Raw genomic sequence first — 19801 nt, 5'->3', positions numbered from 1 at the left:
CGGCCTGCATGGTCTGGTAGAGATTTGCCTTACATTTACTTGTAGTTTCTCAATAGTTGATATTTCAATTGTTTAAATTGTTGAAATTTAATTGTTTAGTAAGAGTAGATTACTCCGGGTCATGTTGGTCACATGGTTCTTTTGGCTGGGTTACACTAGTCTCTTCTACCGACTGACCAACTGCTTGACTGGTTTACGTGGACTGACTTTTCAATACGTGTTATCCCTTCTCCAAAATGAATGGAATTTATACTTAATGAAATGAAATATTGGGAGAATTATTCTTGCATAGGGTTGTTCTAGTTGACTGTTATAAAATCAGATTGTACAGTAAATTTCTGATGGGTTTTGTTAAAAGACTGTGGTACTTATAATTATTTAGAACATAATCAAATTTGGAAGTGAAATGAAACTTTTAAATTTGGTTAACTGTAGTCTTAAAGTTGTCTAGCTACGCAGAAAAGTGAATCTCCTTCTCACCCCCTGTTTTACATATTTTGAGGAAATAAGAGGTGTAACAGCTTCTATTGGTGTGTATTAATTTTAGTATGGATGTTATCGATTTGTAATCAAAATACCCGGAATTTGATTTTCAATGTAGGCACACTTCAATGTCAAGTGCATTCAAAACTATTTGTGCTAAACTTATTTTTGTATTATTTGGCAGTATGGAAAAGGCCATTGTTTAGGACTCTATTTTATGTTGTTCAAACTTTCCTTGATCCTTGTAATATAACAACATCATCATGTATCAACTTCCTTTGTCACCTTAAGGATAGAGGCGTGTGTCCTCTCTAAATCTGCCAATGGCTACAAGCAAAGTAATGTAAAAAATATGAGCAGACTACGATGTTTTAGTGACATGGAACAGCTAAATGTCTATCTAACATGCACTGGAATGAAGTATTCATTTAGGTCATAAGGCTGGAAGTTTTTCTCCCCTTCCCCTATATTCGGGTTATATAAAAATTAATACATGTATACGTTCTCTCTTTTGCCTAACTGCATAAGGGTTATTAGGTGATTCTTGAAAGTAAGAAATTACTTGTCCTTTAAACTGGCTTTCTGGATAAAAATATAACATTAAAGAACAAGATATGTTCGTTTCGAAAATTCGGATTTTAATGTTCTTTTTATATTTTTTTATGCTAGACTCCAAATATAATTGCTGCAAGGACTAATTGCCTCAGTGTACCTGGGCAGACAGCGACAAATCAATGAAAACCTTCATCGTTCTTGCCAGTGTTCTGTCAGCAGTTGCGCCAGATTCAGTGGTGAGTGTTTGGTGATAATATTACGTACGTACAGTACTGTTCGACAAAATTTCCATGACTATTTTCATTTTTTTCTTTCTTTTTCATCATACGTGTTTTTAAGGAATAGATTTTTAGGTGCTGGTGCAGAGATTGTCAGTAGCTTGTTTGATGTTCTGTTTAAATTCCTGAAGCCCTCGTCGGATAAAAGAAGCCAAATGAATATGGTGATGGCCACTTTGCTTGGTAATACCTATGCATCCCACGGTACGTACGTACAGTACCGGAATGATAAGATAGAGTTTGTATGGTTATTATTTTATTACTGATATTGAAAATGCAAGAACTGCTTACTAGTAAATATTTTCTAAGTTTGGTGGAACAAAGTACAGTGATTAGGCTGAAACAATAATATATTTCTAAAAAGTCAACGCCAGAAAATTTTCTTGACAATATTAATATCATCTCTCTCACGTACGACATTAATACCAAGAGAGGATCACACTATAAAGAAGTCAGAATAAAGATTTGACACTGACTGCACCAATAAAAAATAAGTGGGGATGCAGAAGGAGTGTGTGATATTTTCTAGGACATTCACGTACCTCTAAATACCATATAAAATTATATATTTGAGATAAATAATTATTGATTTATATAGTTTAATGGGGACGGGGGCTGGTTAGTCGTAGTTGTTGTAGTCGTATACCTTCTGGTTAAGCTTACAATTATTATTATTATTATTGATTTGCTTTATTTTACTTTGCGTGCGTTTTGTGCCACTTTGGCTAATTTGCGAAGATGGGGATGAGTGATGACATGATGAAATTGATGAATGGACACTCACAAACATCCATGTCCATGCCGGGATTGGAGCCTGACGTCGTAGCGCGATGTGCTAACCACTCCGCCACGGGGGCCGGCGGTTAACCTTACACATTAGCGTATACAGTCTGCTACAATGCCCATACCTTCTACTTTCGTTTCGTTTATATTTATTTATTTAATTTTACTATAACTCCAATGAGCTTATTACACTCAAATACTTCTTTTTTCACGTGATAGGGAACATGATGTTGAGAAAAGAAGAGGGTATGATACCTGAAGCACGTCAGTATTTTATTGCAGATATGTGCAAGTTTCATAATTTTTATCTTAAAAATGCCTTCTCTATTGTATACAATACATTATACAATACATGATAATATGCCTCTTTATGGGTATATTATCATTATTAGTATTCTACCATGAATTACATTCTTTGTAGATGTAAATGATTTCATTCACATATTTAATTAGAACATTATCCAAAGTTGATGGAAACATGATCTCCACTTAACGTTTTAAGAAACTTAGCTATATCCTCTGAAAATTTTGGGACTACAACACTGGTTGACTGGAGTAGACCCGTACCAGCAGGATTCTTTTAGGGAGGGGCCAGATCTATAGGCGGGTCTAAAAACTCTGGAAGGCCACAGCGTATGCTGTAATGTTTTACACACCTAAACACCCCCACACACATATTATATATATATATTGATGAAGGAATTGGGAGCATGACAGTCGTTTCGCCAGTTGAACGCTCATTCACCCCACCCCAACTTCTACCGGATTCAGAGCCGAGCAACAAGAATTTTCCACTCGGCTGTTCACAGTCAGCAGACAACGACAACGGGCGTGCAGTACGAGTAGCGGCCCGGACTACAGAAAGCCAGAAGCCAAGAAGCCAGCAGAGTCCGGAGCAGTGATACCAAAAGCAGGGAAATTTCCCTCGGCACAGGGAAATTTGAGGGTGAAAAGGGAAAAGGGAAATTTAATGGAAAATAGCTAAAAAACAGGGAAATTTAAACTCACATTTTCGTTTCATTCTTTTAAAAAGTTCGAAAATATTTTTTTCAGCGTGTACTTTTTCCAAATGAATAGTTAGCAACAGTGACACTTTTCAGTAAGCTTTCTTTCTTCCTGTTATAGATTACCTTGACCGGTCAGTCTTATATTTGTCGCCTTTCCTAGAAAAGCCTCAAGGCACGAGCCGCGCTGCACCTAGAAAGAATTTGGGACGGGATTTTCATTTTTTACTTGTTCCATCCATCATTTCAGAACGTGTCCTAGTGGCTGTGTGTGTGACTTTGTGTGTCCTGTGTCTTTGCAAGGAGGATGGAAGAGGTTACTGATGGGAAGCTACGTACATGCAACTCCCAAAAAGGTTAGAAAACGTCGTGGGGATTTATCTGCGGATGAAAAGATATCTGGGAAACATGTGAAAAAAATTCGTATTGAGTGGCTGCTCATTACTTCACACTTATATGATTTTTCATAAATATTTAATAATAATAATAATAATAATAATAATAATAATAATAATAATAATAATAATAATAATAAAGTTTGTTCCTCAGGCAAAACAGGCGTCAAAAGAAAAATATTAACAGCAGGCCCCTAGCTAAGCTTTGACAATGGGTGTTGAAAGTCCGACAATCATTGCGTCGCAGACGAATTTTTTTTTTGGGGGGGGGATTTTTTCAATACATTAGTGTTTTATTTTAAAATTCAAATGTTTATTTTAGGATAATTATATTATGAAACTATGATCAGTTTCTAGTATTTTATTCAATGGGGGGTTTGAACCCACTAAACCCCCTTATATACGGTCCTGATTAACAGTTATAGTAACACAAAGATACAGCTTCAGATGTGTTTTGAAAATCGAGGGAAATTTAGGTCGAAAAAGGGAAATTTTACACTGGTAAAAGGGAAATCCTGCATTCGGAGATTGGCAACACTGGTCCGGAGAATTAGCGTTCCGACGACAAAGCCGCCGAATCTCCAGCCGCCTCTTATCGGCGTCAGTATCTACGCTAGCGATTTCTCCAGCGTCTCCCGCCATCTCCAGGGCACCCGTCTCTGTCCAACCGTCGCCGACGCCAGAAGCCGAGGGCCAGAATATCACGCAAGGGGGTGAGTAGCGTTCAACGACTAAGGCTGCCAACATCCTTCATCCACACCATTCAGGGTAGAGGTGGTTCAGGGAGACCCAAATTGAAACCTTACTTATTTAACTGAGCTACGTCCCTGCGTGACTCGATCCCATACCATACCTGACGTCACGCTACCATATATTATGGGGGAAGAGTGTAGAGGCATAGAGAAATTACTGGAGAAACATTTCGTTTGAGATACATTGATGCTATATAATATTTTGATGACATATGCATCTTTACAGACAATATTCATGTACTCTATCAATCCTGGCAAGCAAGAATAAAATTTAATTTCCCTGACCTTTCCAGGTTTTGAACGCTTTTATTAAAAGAGAAAAATCCTGCGTTTTTAATGACCTTCTCACTTCTAGCCTGGTTTTCCTGACTTCTATAGGTACTCCACGTTTTTCAGGTCAGTGGGAATCCTGTAAATGAATTATCTGAAGGGAACTGTAAGATAAGTGGCTTCACCCTGATAGTGTCTCTGCTGGCATAATATTGTTTCCATGGTGTATTTTCGCTTTTAGAATCTTATTCGACAGTGAAACTAAATGCCAGTGGCAACCAAGAAGCTATTAAATGCGGTTTCATACCATTTTCAACGGCTCCTAGCATGGCATTTTTTGGCCTTTGTGTCCTCTACCTCTACACACTGTGAAAGTTATCGGTGATGTACGATCACACCCCTGTGTATTTATGTTGAAGACAGTTTCAAGTAGAAAAGAAGAAAAGTTGCAGTAAAATAAATTTCGATTGACAGAATCTCTTAATAATATTGTATTTTATTTCTCGAGTGTCTTGGAAAAATAACGGAATGTGTTAGAAGTACTTGAGGTAAATTTTTTGCAACAAAACTCTAGCAACACATCTGCTGTGAAGTGGATGCTCCTATCTACATTACATTCATTTATCCCAAGCCATTCTATGACTGGCAAAATCGACAAAAGTTGCAGAGAAACCCTGATGTTGCGGAAAGACGACAAAGTGGTGGCGTTATGCTTCTGATTAGTTGTAGCAAACAGGGACCACAGACCTTACGGTACGGGTGCAGAACTGAATGTCCCCATTATGTGGTTGGTTTCGTACCGTGTCATTGAGGATCCCTTGTTCAATAATGTAAAGAGTATACAAAACTCTCCTCTAGGAAAATTAATGTCAAACATTAATGACACTGTAATCAAAGAAACCACTCAGTAATCAAGGGGGTTTCTATTTGTTTGTCGAGTGTCGAACAACTACTTTGAGTCATAAAAAAATTCAAAACAATTTTAACATTGTGCAAAGTATTCTATGAATGTCTTAGATAACCAGTACAATGTCTATAGTGACGCAAGAGTCTTTCTTTGAAGTAGTGTCCGGACAGAGATCAAAAACGTTGGGACATGAATTAAAAGGAATGGACTGTACCGACTGAATACTAAATATGGCGGACTGCAAACTTCTGGGGCCTGCCTCTCCCCAGAAAAAAAAAACATTCATTTGCGCAAGGACAAAATATAAATTATTGCAAAACATGAAAAATCAACATTATTTTCGTAGGTTTCTGAAGGTTCACATTAAAATAAGTCATAGATCGAGGGGGAGGGGCATGGCTCCCTTTGGTATGGACCTGGACTGGAGAGCGTTCCACACCTGCTCCTGTTCGGCCATCGACAGTGACACCATTGAAATGGTGCTCTTCTGTATTGTTGTCATTGTTGTGACAACAATGTGTTATCAAGAGGATTTGTTACTTAGGAGAAAAGACTAAAGGCTGGAAAGTTTGCATTCATAATTCACTACATTCATTGCTCACTTGCTAATTGAAATGCAAGAACTACGTATTAAGGCCATTTTATTTTGTAAGCATTTCTAAAGCCTGAATCACACGGAAATGGATTTTCTGTAGGAATGCTCTAGTTGGCGCTGGACTGACAACCCATTTGCTAGTTTTCGCCTCACACGAAACTTGTTACACCGTACTTGTCGATAGTCTTTTGTTCCCATAATGGCGGCCGCGTGAGATGTAAACAATGTATCACTTCACACTTTTAAAAGACGATAACTATTCAACCGAGAGGAATGGTTTTAGGTAGAGAAGAATGGCGCTGAAAAAATACATACTTTACAACGTTTACTTTACACGTATGGAAGAATATTTTAGCTTTTTCAATTGTAAACACCGTGCACTTACCATAGACGGTGTAACTTGACGTGCCTTTGTAATTGGAACAGCTAACCGAAATGATCCATGAAATGCTTTGGTGTAAAACTGTAAAGTACTATCTGTTATAAGATTTTTGGAAGCATTTACGTATCATTTAAGCTTTAGTCTAAAGCCGGCTTAGTGGACGTGGACGAGCAATTTGAAGAATGTTGTAGGAGAATTACTGCTTTGTGCTTTTATTAAAAAAGGAAAAGAATGGACTAGAAATTGGCTCGAAACAAAATATGGTAATCAATGCGTACCGAACAAGCTTTTTAACTCGGAATTGCATTATTTAGGGGTGTGCGGGACAGAATTTTTTGTCGGGACGGTATCGGGACGGGAAAGTTTTTTAATCCCGACATTCGGGCCGGGAAAAATTCGCCATTTCCCGAAAAAGTCGGGAAATTTTCGGGACAGAAAATCTCGAATTCTACACGTTATTTTCAACTTAAGTGATTGTTTTTGCACTTCTGGAATAAAGACAAACAAATTCCGATTAGTTCCAGACACTTGCAATGCAGAAAACGTCGAAAATGAACAACTTTTTAAAATGACCATTCGGTATTTCCCGACTGCTTGGGATCCCCAAAGGCCGGGAAGTCAATTCCCGAAGTCGGGATCGGGACGGGAGTTCTTTTATCCCGATCCCGGTCCCGACTTTTCGGGATTCATTTTCAGCTAATCATATTTGTCACGTACACATCTCATCGCTTTGCATAAATACCTAAATATTAAGGAACTGAACACGAATGCACTGCACGTCATCTTTTTACTTTTTTTAATCGAGAAACGTAGAAACTATAACATAAACAGCCAGCACTCGGAAACCACAGACAAAAAACGCTCCTTTGCAAACTCACAGATTATCTTCACATGGCCAAACTTTGCTCTGATTGGCTGTTCCACAGAATCCAGTCGAGGAAAGCTAGTAGCAATTAGAACATGTCCTATTCCTCCAAACCAGTCAAGCAGTCAGCCAGGCGGCCATGATTTCTACCTAGAAAGTTTGTTCAGCGCCAACTAGGGCATTCCTACTAGAAATCCAGTTCCGTGTGATAGGGGCTTTAGATACGTTGAGATTGAAATACAAGTGTTTTTCTCTCTTTAACTTATTGCTGATTGTCAGTGTATTGTTTTATATAATATAATGTCAACATTTCTCTATTTCCGTGCACTGCAGTGACAAATACATTTTTTACCTCAGCATTTCCACAAAACATGTGTAATTTACTAAAACTGGTAATTGTAATACATTTTGTATCTGTTTTGTAGTTCGATACTGGATGCGAATACGAACTGTCTTTAGAAGCACAGAAGTCAGTACTGCAGTGCGAGAAAGAAGATCCAGAAGTAAGTAGTTGTGATGTTCGGTTGCGGAAATGAAGTCATGAAGGAGGTGAAAGAGTTAAAGGTTATCGCTCACTGAGACGCCGGAAACACGCCACCCAGAACCTCCGTCGAAAATTCTGTGCGCCTTTCCGAGGATAGTCCGCCCATGTACCGCGCCGCCACGCGCCGAACCGTGGAACATTTTCCATGTTCGGCTACAGCGGGGACGAGCTTGACACTTGCCGGAGCTAAACGAAGAGACGCGGAATTACACGAGAGGGCATGTGGAGGCGCGCCAACGGAAATTTTCTACACTAGAAAACTGCAGACTTCTGGCACGGAAATTCCGAGCTTCGGTTCCCCACGTTTCCCTGTAGTGGGTGTTACACCATTTGATTTCAATAGAAGCAGACACCAGAAGTTCTGTTGCCGCATTTCTCCGCGCCTCAGTGGGTGTTAAGCTTAAGCTTTATTCAGGACAGTGTAAAACAGTGGAAAATACCAGGTTCGCGCGAACACTAAGTATCCTCAGAAGTGAGAAAGAAATACAATTTCTTTATTAGCACTATGATCAAGATCATATTATCTGTGTCGAGAATAATTATTACTATTTCTTCTTGGAAGTACTGGTAACAAGGTCCTACTTAGAGGGTGGGTCCAGATACCCTGAAATAGTTGCCAAGTTATAAATTAAATTTAGCGAAATACTTTTAAGTACTTCTCCTTTAATAATATGCAGTTTGTTATTGTTTGCTTCTAACATACTTAACGTGAAAATAATGAATTTTGGAATAAATCGGTTTTGTACTGGCGGTATCTAAGACACTATGAATAAATCGGAGATTGCACTTTTAGTCAGCTGCAGCTGCATAGTTTCATGAAACTATTAGCATTTTTTTGCTATAGGTGCTATAAGTTTTAAATTTCTCTATCAATTTTGCTATTTTGACATTAAAACAATTTTTAATACTAATTTTAATAGTCGTAATTAGAAAAAACTGTATTATGAATGTATAATTTTAGCTTATTTTTCTATCTTTACTCCAACCGTTTATCTTAAGTAATAATAATAATAATAAATAGTTACAACGTATTGTTAATATTATTCTGCGAGCACCCCATTCGAAATATATTTCCTGATACGTGCATGGCTGATACATAATTTACAACTAGTAATATCAAACTTTAATAAACACCGTAACATCAATTCAGTAGGAATATCCCGTATTCTCCATGTAGACAAGGAAGATAAATATACTTTAGAATTAAACTTATTGAAAATTAAATATAGATATCATTGAAATTTTATTCACTTGGGGAATTTCCTAGAATCTGAGTATGGGGGAACAATTTTTAGGAGGGTGTAATGATAGTTTTGGCACCAAAATGACTATAGGGTCTACATCAAATCTTCGTGAGAAACTGTAGCGAGTATCGTAAAAAATGGGGTTGTGGAAATCAATACGTGGGCTAAAATGTACAAGTTTGGTTGGAAAACTTATTTTTTATGAATGCTGATGCGATTTGTGTATTTATAATAGACAATCCAAGTGACTGCCATTTATTACCCACATGTAGGGAATAAAGTTCTCCATGCGATATTTTCACTGCACTATTATTATTCAGCTTAAGACACGAATAAATATAAACTTCTGAAATACATGAAACTAGATGCTCAACTCTATCACAAGTTTGTTTTTATATCACACATTGACTCTTTGTTGGCTGTTACTGCTTTTGTGCTTAGGTGACACCGTTCCCCATTACTTTGCTTTTGTTCGTGCATTCGTATGAAACTATTATTTTTTAACCAAAATATAAAATCAAGGATAATTGACACTTATATTTTCTTTCTTCTTCGTCCACTCAAAAAACGATACACCAAACTGCAAACAAGTGAATATTTAGTCATACATGCTTTGTTTTATTTTTCAGTGTGCCGTACAGTGTATCTTGAGAATGGGTAATGCTGTAAGTATATACAGATATGTAGGTACATTTATACAGATTTATGGATAACATTGTGATGATGATGGGATGCCTCGGTACATCTGGACATGTTGTACCCTTCAGTATGTAGGCTACAGGGGATGACCCTGCGAGGTCATCACAATTATTTAGTTTCTGAGTGTTATTTCTCCATGATAATTGCTAGAGGCACATATTTTTGGTAAATAAAAAGGCAAAATTTCGGTACAAAAAGTGAGTCAATTTCGGGTTCAAAAGCGGTAAATAAAATAAAATATCGGTGTTATAGCGGTGAAAAAATGGATGAAAAGTGGTATATAAAAAGACATATTGGTTTTAAAATTGTGAAAATAATCCTAAATTTGATTTAAAAACTAAACTTATTCCACAGAATTAACATTTCACTTCTAATAGCACATTTATGTAGTTATCAGAGTATTAAGTTTATTTATGTGTAAAGGGGTCCATTTTTGCTTCTCCAATATTAACAGCAGAATTAATCAATTTTCCGGGAATTGCATAACTCTCAGGATAATTCAGACCTCGGAAGGTGTCGCGTCGGTGAATAAACCCTGAATTTCGTGTTTAAGAGTTAATTTCGCTTTTTGCAGTTCATTTCGCATTATTTCGTGACAAAATATGGTCACAAAATGCACCTCACACCTTTCAAAAACATGAAAAATTAACACTACAATGTGTTTTTTCAAATTTAGTTTTTTCGTCAAAAACGAAATATGCATGCCCCTAATAATTGCTAATTCTGTCAACGTTATTTGTGTTAACCATTTATTGTAAATGGTGTTATGATCTATTGATCAGGTACTGTGTGGTAGCATATTATGCTGAGTTGTATTGTTAATCAGGCCCTGCGTGGTCGCAAAGAATATGTAATGTTAATCTTATAATTGTATATTAACGTTTAGCACACGTTTATAGTATTATAATATGTATTTATCGTTTGTGCCTTGAGCACGTAGTTCAATCTACTGCCGTAGAGATGGCCTTGCCTGCTCCATCACGGTTCCACGTAGTTCGCGTAAACGGCGCTAGAGGCGCTACTCTGAACCGAGGTTGCCGGTTGACTTAGATCGGGCGCCAATCACCCCCGCGAGGCCCTTTGGGGGCGTTTTTTTTATTTATTTCTTTTTTTTATTTGTTTGTATTTTCTTCAGTTGGCTTTCAGGTCTGCTCACGATAAGATCTTACCTAAAATCCTTACCTGAGAATTAAAATGGAGGTGGGTGTCAAAGCCCCTCGAGAAATGTTTATAATGGAGGTTTTAAAGGAACCTGCACAGGGCATACAAAACATATTAGAAACGTAAGGAAATACTAAGAAACTTTCTCATATACTGGAGTGAAAAAAGCCTGCTCTTTTCGCAGAGCTCAAAACATTACTTAAAACACTCTCGCCGTCTCCAAACATAGATGGTAAACGCTGGGAAGACTAACGCTTTTCCTGAATAAATTAAAATCGACACGTTCGAAGATGTGCCGAACATTTAAACCGACATTAAGCGATATGTGAGACGGCTATATCCGATTGGAAGCCGAATTAAGATGACGTCATCTCTGTGGGAGGGACGGGACGAAGAGGGTTTTCTTTAGTGAACTTCAAAAAGACTTCTATTTTGCTGCAGCAGCACACTCAGTTGTCGAGGATCAGAGGCAAATAATGTGCGGAGGAGCTCGTAGCTAAAAATATTTAGATGTTCATTTTATAAACTCGAATTACTGAAAGGTTCGAATGTAAAAATCTCTAGCCAGAAATGACTGTGTTTAGATGAATTGAGGACTAAACGTGGTAAACGTTGTAAGTGCCAAAAGCGAATGTGTAGGGAAATCGCATCGTTCCTCACATCAGCCCGTAAGAACGTGCACACTAGTGACCTCTTTACACGCCCTTTGAACTACTTAGAGGGCTACCAGCCACATTTCACGTTTACCACATTATAAAGCATGGCGCATTTCACAGTTTAACGTGGAAAACGGTGTTTGAATTATTGTGGCACTTACAGCGTTTACCAATTTTAGTCTTCAATTCATGAAGTCTAGTCATGAAGTCACTTTTCTCTGAGGCACTGGCGTCCTACAAACTCTCAATAAACTATTAACAAACTGTTATATCGAACCCCTCTCCCCATTGACTCACGGATCTCTTGAACCTTTCGAAGGCCTATAAAAAGGTTCTTGGACCGTATTTAAATTCATCTGGAAAAAGGGTTATTGGACTGTATTGTAATTCATTCGGAAAAATGGTTTTTGGACCGTATTTAAATTCATCCGGAAAGAGGGTTCTTGGACCGTATTTAAATTCATCCGGAAAGAGGGTTCTTGGACCGTATTTAAATTCATCCGGAAAAAAAGGTTCCTGGACTGTATTTAAAATTATCAGGAAGAAAGGTTCCTGTACCGAATTCAAATATTTTAGACATAAAAAAGGTTCTCTACGGTCTACCTGGGTTATAGATGTGGGAAAAATTTACCTTTGACTTTCTTTCCTCAATTAAATGGGACAATATAATCAACTCGTTATTCTTCCTATTCATAACTGAGTTCGAATTATTTTATTCGTTTTCACTGAATCTTGTTGTAATAATGAGAAAGCAATTTTTGAGGCCATTTTACTAGCAGCTAAGATTTCTAAATTAGTTTTGAAACATATTCATTTTGACTTACTTTTCTACATAGTTGGATGTGGAAGGCTGCCCCGTACAAGACAAATATCGCGAGATGCAGCGAAACTCAATTAGAAATGACGCCATTCTTCCCATAGCGGAGGGTTTTTCTAAATACTGCTTTCGTACCGTGAAGAGAGGTAAGTACAAGATAACAAAATTTACGATTACTAATAGGATAAGGCATAACTTGCATACTTACATCAATTCTTTCAAACTGAATCCGAATTATTGGAAAAGGGTGAATCCCAGGTCATATACTTATCTTCATGTTGCAGTTGAAATCGGATTATTCAGGCCATCATTAATTAACGTGTTTCGACTTTCATGAATTTCTTTTATGAAGAATGTAAACGCTTGAGTTATTCTACAACCATTCATTTTTTTTCCGTTTATGTGCTTTTTGTAGTTCTATAAATTAATATGTTCCTAGAGTAAATTTACAATAAATACTTCAATAATCGCCCAAGTAAAATTCTAGCTTCCGTCCGACCCCAATGCAGTGTACAGTCAGAGAAAGAATTACCTGGGCCACGGGACCTAGAATTTCGTAACGTCTTAAAGCCTGTTGTTTATGCAACCTAAATAACAAAACATTCGCTTAAGTTTGCCTGGTGGATATGAGTTCTCGGGAAGGATTGAGCATTGATAGCATGAGTCACATGACTCATGCCCCAGCCACAACAAACAGCTGGGTGCTACGTAGCCTCAAAAGGAATATTTCAGCAACTGTTTTTTTTTTAACAAGAGCTACTCCTAAGGAAATATTCTTTCGAGTAATACTAGAGTCATTGTCAAAATGGTTCACTGAAATGATGGTTTTCATCACAGACCACACGCCACACGTTAATTGCTTAAGTCTAGTTTATGCACTGGACCTACAGATTAAAGTGGGATCCGAAACCAAATGTTCCTCTATCTGGTATTGAATTCGGAAGCCTTTGATTGCATGTCGAAGACGTTACCACTACGCCATCGGAGAGGCAATGGAACGCCTTAAGAAAGAGACGAGTGAAACCATATTTGTCGTAAACTTTAAAAATAAGACAATATTTTGTGGTCACAGGTTCGAATCATGGGAGAGGCATAGATTTTTTGTTCCATCGTCCATTTCACGAGTTTATAATTCTTCCTCACCGACACGGTTAACACGAGTGGTAGAAAAAAAAGCGAAGTAAAATAAATGAAATAGAAATAAAGGCAAAAGTGAAACAAATTCTATCCATAATATTCTGCATTCACTTCAGTCGTATTCACGGAATGCTACCTTGAAAGAGAGTCGTGGTCTCTAACTTGTCTTTTCCCCTTCCTTTGTGTTCTCGATTCCCTCTGTCACGATTGGTTTAAAAGTAATTAATGCAACGTTAATTAAACAATGCAAACAACGAAACAGTGCACAATCAATTGCACAAAACAACATTCCAATTGTTTTCGAATCGGAAAACAATTGAGATGCTGTAAAATGAAGCAAGATGCAGTAATAAAGTGGGAATTTCGTACTGTATAGAATTAAGTCGGTGAAGATGTGAAGATGTTTGATTGGTTGCTTGTTATTTAGTGTCGCTATCCTTTCACGTTTGGCAAATAGCGACGATGAAGATGAGTAATGAGTGATGATATGATGACATTGATTAAAGGACACTCACCAAGAACACCCATGGTCAAGGCCTTATTCGAACCAAGGGCCCATGCTGTCGTAGCGCGCTGTGCTAACCACTCGCTATGGAGGTCGGTTAGGAGCGGACATTTTACCATATTTTTTGTGCGCAATTGGCATCAATCAATGGAGTGACTAGGCATATTATATTATTAATATATTCATATAATATCACGTCATATTATTCGGCACGAAGTAACATCAGACATATTCAATCTTACATTTTTGCCTTTCAACTAATTCTTCGACTTCAGGTTAATCACATCAATAAGATAAATTATGAAACAAATGATAATGAATGTGGGATATTGACAGTTATTACGAATTACCTGTCACAAGCAACATTAAGCAGACTCGGTGGGCAAGCTCATTAAGTGGTTGACATTCGGTCTCGTCAACAAAGTTTCCGGGTTTGAGTACCGTCCTTGTCACGGGAGTTTGAGTATTTCGCCATTATTTTCACGTTTGGTCACTCGTCCACAACTGGGAAGAAAAGTTATGTTACGTAACAAAATAATAAAAATAAACATGATCGAAGAGTACTTATTTCATCTCTCACGAAATCTCCTACAAAACCGGGATATGAAATATATGTATCTTCACATACGTCTTCGATTTCTATATTTAACTAGTCGAGACCGACAACGGGAGGGCAATTTTCAATTCGAGAAACCGAGAGTCGGAGACACTGTAAAGTCTTGTTTCTTTCTTGACATCTCCCTATTTGAGTCGTTGTTCTGTTTGTTATTGGCTTTGTATTGGCAATTTTGTCATTATTCTTCCCCTGTAGGTAAACCATTACGACGATTTATGATGAAATAAAGCAGATAAAAGGGCAAGAACAAGAAAGTCATGCCTGCCCGGGACTTCAACCCAGAACCTTACGTAACGAGATTTGAAATTCTGGACAAGGCATCCGTGTTTCGCTTGATCTTCTCTTTCCTCTACTTCTGTTATTTTATCATACATGTATAATTAAAATGGATCTGGGAAAATATGTTGCGATCCATAATTGTGTTGGTTAGATGCTACAGATGTGAACTCCAACATGGAATAAATTATCATTTTTTTGTTTCGTATGTGGTTGAACATGACATTTTCTTACACTGTGAAAATTATTATTTTAGTTTTTGTTTTGTGCACAGATAAGTTAATCAGACTGGACCTTCAGTTTAAAATGGGATACGAACCACTACATGCCTCCACCCTGTATCAAACCCGGGATCCCTTGATTACAAGGTGAGGACGTTATCATTACGCCATCGAGGAGGCCCCGTGACAAAATTATTTTCACTCTATCTATACAATATTTTTTTTTCAACATTTAGATTTTCATTTTCTTCTATCTTTTCGTTAACTACTCTTATACGACTCTTTTTGCGTCTTCGAATTTCTTCTTGTTTCAGGAAAAAAAATAATACATGCAGGCTGTATAACCCCATCCCTCCCCGTGCAAATAGATAGAAAGCTCACTCTCGAGAACTAATTTATAAATAAGGTAACCATTAGGAAACTATTCGAACGTTAACTGATATAACTGCAGATGAAAAAATACTTACAGACTCTAACGAAATATCTATTCTTGTATAAGCTCACAGACAACAGGTATCTGGTGAGTCATTCACTCTTGCTAACTACGAGCGAAGGTCACTGAACCAAAGGGTGGCAAACAGGCGTCTGCTCTACGAAACTAGGGTTAGCAGACGAGGCTACGTGTTTCTGTTATCAATGACGTACGAAATAAGAAGGAACACACCTTTCATATCAAACTAGACGTATGTTTTGGTCCCGTCATTGCATGAACACTTTCTCGTCGTGGCCTTGAAGGCCTACGTAAAGGCTTCTCTGCAAGAAGAATATCTTCCCATTGAGAAGAGGAAAAGTGTGTGTGTATCGAGGTCCTTCAACTTTCGTATTCTTGTTCATTTCAGAACGCGTGCTGTATCGACGACTTAATCCAGTCTATCCGTTGTAGGTTTTAGGCTCTGTTTCTATTCGGTAATTTTACATTGTCTTCCTGCTTATGTTATTCCCGACGAAGGATCTGGATTCGATAATCTGGTCAATGACGGGATTGTGTTGGTTGGTTGATTTGGTGTCTTAAATCCTCCTTACGCACAGTGAGACTAATCGGGAATGCACCTACAGTGGGATCCGAACCACTATGTGCCTACACATTACTTTGTTACTAGATATTTGCATGCTAAGATGTAGGAAGTGCTACATTTTCATTGTGTGGAATTGATAGTTATTTTGGATACGAAGAATCGGACAATGAAGTAGTGGGAAAAGGATCACCTCACATGTTTGAATTATACCCCCCCCCCACCACACACACAGGATATCGGCCGTGGTTTTATAACGAAATATAACATAGATGAATTGTGTTAAGAAAAACTGGAGCCTATTTACATCCCTACGGAACTTGGAAGAAAGTCCACGTAGTGCAACCTTGTGCTTTGCACCAAGTCATGAAGGCGTGTAGGGCGTGTGGAGTTAGGGCCCCAAAGTTTCTTCTTACGGCCGAAGGTGGGGATAATATAATCAGCAACACGCCCCTGGCCGCCTTACCCCCCCAAGTTTCCTACAGGTACCCACTTTATACGACGCTGGTTGGGCACCGGAGCCACTTGAACAGGTGGACAAAATTCCAATTCTCCCCAGTCGGGGATCGAACTCAGATCTCTCGCATGGTAATCAAACGCCCTAACGACCGAGCTACGGCGGCACATATAGTTTATAGTAGCATTTGTAATTAAGGCAATAATTATTTTAGCGTTTCGTTCAACGTTTTTAGGCGAATCATATTCGGAGATACAACGTGTAGCTCTTGTCGGTTCTGCGACCTGGCTTGAGAAAAGGCGATTTTCTGACGAACAACATTCTACCTGACAAGTCACGTGACTTTCCTACATTTCCTGTGCCTGTTGGCTATTGCATGAAAGACTAGTTGCTCTTGAGACAGACAGAATCACCCGATCACCTAAAGGTGCAATGTGTGTTGCCTACCTTTCCGGCATTATTTACTGACAAAAAGACTTATGGGGAAGAACTTTTTCCACCACTGTACATCTCATTTTAGTTCGGGTTTTAGTGCTTCGTGAAAGAAACTGACATCTCATCCTTAACGGTGACAAATAACGATTTGACGTTTGCTAAAATTAACGTACACGAACTTTATAACACGTCAATAGATTTGAAATTCTGCAAAGGTGCCTTAAACTTGAAAGAAGACCAATGAGAGTTACTTTAATCGTGTTCACTAAATTAATTGGCAAGCAAGAGTACTCTTGATGAATAGATTCTCTCGAATTTTCAAGCAGGTGACTGACTTCTGGTAAGGTTTGCGAGTTTTCGAGACCTAAAGTCACTCTCATTTTCTGTGTAGGAACACTTCGACTGACGTTCACTCTTGAAAGCTTGGAAACAGTTCCATAACTCACTTCAACCCTGAAAATGAGAGTGACGTTGGCTCTCGGAAACTCGGAAACCGTTGCATACCTCACTTCTTCCCTGAAGATGAAAGTGATGTTAGCTCTCGAAAACACGGAAACCTTTCCATAACCCACTTCTACCCTGAAGATGAGAGTGAAGTTAACTCTCGGAAGCTCTGAAACCGTTGCATAACTCACTTTACCCTGAATACGAGAGTGACATTAGCTCCCGAAAGCTCGGAAACCTTTCCAGAAATCACTTCCACGCTACAAATCAGAACGAGGTAAGCTCTCGAAGACTTGGAAATATATCCAGAACTCACTTCTGCCTTGAAGATGAGAGAGACGTTATCCCTCAGAAGTTCTGAAACCGTTCCATAACTCACTTCTACCCTGAAGATGAGAGTGACGTTAGCTATCGAAAGCTTTGAAACTTTCCAGAACTCACTTCTACCTTAAAGATGAGAATTACGTTAGCTCTTGACAGCTCGAAAACCTTTCCAGAATTCACTTATACAATGAAGATGAGAGTTACGTTAGCTCTGGAAAGCTCGTAAACCTTTCCATAACTCACTTCTTCCCTGAAGATGAGAGTGACGTTACCTCTCGGAAGCTCTGAAACCATTCCATAACTCACTTCTACCCTGAAGATGAGAGTGACGTTAGCTATCGAAAGCTTTGAAACCTTCCAGAACTCACTTCTACCCTAAAGATGAGAGTTACGTTAGCTCTTGACAGCTCGAAAACCTTTCCAGAATTCACTTACACAATGAAGATGAGAGTTACGTTAGCTCTCGAAGGCTAGGACCCACCTGGTCGATAGCCAGTGAGAATCAATCATCATTCGTCACCAAGAAAGCTTCAAGACTTTATAATAGTATTCATACTTATTTATAATTGCGAAAATTGGTTAATACAGAAAAAATATGAGAGATTTAAATAAGTCGTGGAACTAATTAAAGGGACGCGACAATCTAGTCGGTAGGACGCCTGGCTGACACAAAGGAATTTTTACCTTAGGCAGCTCTGAGGCTCGTGCAACCTCTTCTTGTCGGCGGAAACTGAAGACTGGCTAAGGTTGCAGGAGCGTGGTGCTGTTTACAGTATCCACTTCGGCTGAGATAGAGAATGTGTTTGCGGTGCCATCATATATAGCAGAATAAAATATAAAGATACTCGTAAACGAGTAAAAACACTTATAAATAGAGCATACAATGTGTATATAAGGGAAACCGCGGAAAGTATCAAGAATAACAGTAGACTGTTTTGGAATTACGTAAAAAATAAAAAGGGTAGAAATATGATTTCAAACCAAGGTATGATGTACGGTAATACAATATTGCAAACGAATCAAGAAATAGTAAATAGCTTTGCTTCTTACTTTGAATCTGTTTATACTGATTATCAAAGTGCATATGACATAACTGAGGAAGTTGAACTACAGGTATCCAATCCACTTTCAAATAATTGAATTACCGAAAAGAAATATTGGGATGCGATAAAAAAAATGAAACCAAAAAAGACCAGTGGGCCAGACGGAATTCCTCCCTATGTAATCAAAGCTTGTGGTATTCAAAACACCTATATGTCTGATATATAATTTAATAATAAAGACGCAGAATTTTCCGAAGTTGTGGAAATTAACAAGAATCTCTCATATTTTAAAAACAAGTGAAAATACAAAAATAGAGAATTATAGGCTAATAGCCATATGTGCACCAGCAAGAGGTTTGGAACAAATCTTGTATTCAATAATATTTAAACATTTTAAAAGTTACATACACAATAGTCAACATGGTTTCTATCCCTGTAGGTCTACCACAACAAATTTAGTAAATTTTGTGCAAAATGTTTTCGATGCAATTTACTGTAGATCAATGGTGCATACAATTTATATCGACTTTGCCAAAGCCTTTGACAAAATTAACCACAACATTATTTTGCGAAAGTTATCAAGTTTTGGTTTAACGACTAATTTCCTAAATCTAATGAAATCATATCTGCAAGGAAGGAAACAATATGTATCGTACAAACAATCTGCATCTGCTGAGTATGTAGTGAATTCAGGTGTTCCCGAAGGATCAAATCTTGGACCCCTGTTATTCAGCTTGTTTGTGAATGATTTTCCGTCTCATGTTAAGAACTCTAAATGTCTTATGTACGCAAGCGATATAAAACTATACAAACAAGTTGGCAACATAGAGGATTCGTTAAAACTTCAAACAGACTTAGATATGTTATATGAATGGAGTTGTGTGAACGATCTTAGTTTTAATATAAACAAATGTTGTTTCATGCAGTTCACTAATAAGAG

The 19801-nt window shown here is 38.0% G+C and overlaps 1 long non-coding RNA gene across 1 annotated transcript in view; it reads left to right on the top strand.

The window, feature by feature from the left end:
• The first annotated feature begins 9691 nt into the window (after window positions 1-9691).
• LOC145991090 (uncharacterized) overlaps window positions 9692-19801 on the top strand; it is a 35171-nt gene continuing 25061 nt past the window's right edge. Inside the window, exons 1-2 of the long non-coding RNA XR_014442006.1 lie at window positions 9692-9722; window positions 12410-12536. This is a non-coding gene — a long non-coding RNA (uncharacterized LOC145991090). The remainder of the gene's footprint in view (window positions 9723-12409; window positions 12537-19801) is intronic.

This window comes from Lepisma saccharinum, chromosome 1 (genome assembly GCF_977018435.1).
Source record: "Lepisma saccharinum chromosome 1, izLepSacc3.1, whole genome shotgun sequence".
NCBI classification, from domain to species: domain Eukaryota; kingdom Metazoa; phylum Arthropoda; class Insecta; order Zygentoma; family Lepismatidae; genus Lepisma; species Lepisma saccharinum.
The sequence above is the reverse complement of the archived record's forward strand: the minus strand, read 5'-3'. Positions and strand labels throughout refer to the sequence as shown.